The sequence below is a fragment of the Carlito syrichta genome, unplaced genomic scaffold (genome assembly GCF_000164805.1).
Source record: "Carlito syrichta isolate Samal-C Ts95f unplaced genomic scaffold, Tarsius_syrichta-2.0.1 Scaffold108139, whole genome shotgun sequence".
Classification (NCBI taxonomy): domain Eukaryota; kingdom Metazoa; phylum Chordata; class Mammalia; order Primates; family Tarsiidae; genus Carlito; species Carlito syrichta.
Genome location: NW_007052235.1, coordinates 13,526 through 14,488, shown reverse-complemented (window position 1 = coordinate 14,488; position 963 = coordinate 13,526).

Genomic DNA, 963 nt, shown 5'->3' with positions numbered 1-963 from the left:
TTTTGAGTTGGCGTCTCACTCCGTTGCCCAGGCTGGAGGGCAGTGGCACTCACCGCCACCGCAGCCTTGACCTGCTGGGTTCAGGTGATCTTTCCGCCTCAGCCTTCCAAGTAGCTGGAACTGCAGGCATGTGCCACCACGCCCGGCTGATTTTTCTTGATTTACTGTAGAGGTCTCGCCAAGTTGCCCAGGTTGGTCTCAAACCCAAGGGCTCAGGCAGTCCTCTCACCTCGGCCTCCCAAAGTGTTGGGATTATAGGTGTGAGCCACCGTGCCCAGCCAATTTTTTGATTTATTGTAGAGATGTGGTCTTGCCAAGTTGCCCGGCTGGCCTCAAACCCGCGGGCTCAGGCAGTCCTCTCACCTCAGCCTCCCAAAGTGCTGGCATTATAGACGTGAGCCACCGCATCTGGCTGAAGACATTTTTTAAGGGGGAGAAGAGCCCCTCCCCCCGGAGGCCTTATGAGCGGAACCTGAGTGAGGACCTGGCAGGTGCAGTCAGTCCAAGCTGGAATGAAAGCTCGTGCGGGGCAGAGACTGGTCCGACCTCTTGCCCAGCCGCACGGGGACTCACGTGGGCAGGTGCATGGAGCTCCTGCCACACAGCCATGGCGTTCAAGCACAGCCGAGATGCCCGCAGGATGGTGCTGTAGGAGCCTTCAGCATGCCTTGTGCGACACAACACCGTGTGTGCCTACAAGCCCTCGGCTGCCGTGGGTGTGGATGCTGCCTAGAATGCCCAGGGATGACTCAGCAAGCCCAGAAGCCTAGCTGCAGGGTTGACTCAGGACCCCACCCTCCCTTCCCCCCCGCATCTTGGCTCTGGCCTGCCCGGGGTTTCTCTAGGGCGGCCCAGGCCTCCTAGGATGGCTCCAAGTGTCAGTTCTCCGTGTTGTGGAAGCCAGCCTGCTGTGTCCCCTGGAATCACTGATTAGGTCTCATCGCCCATTTGAAAACTGCAGCC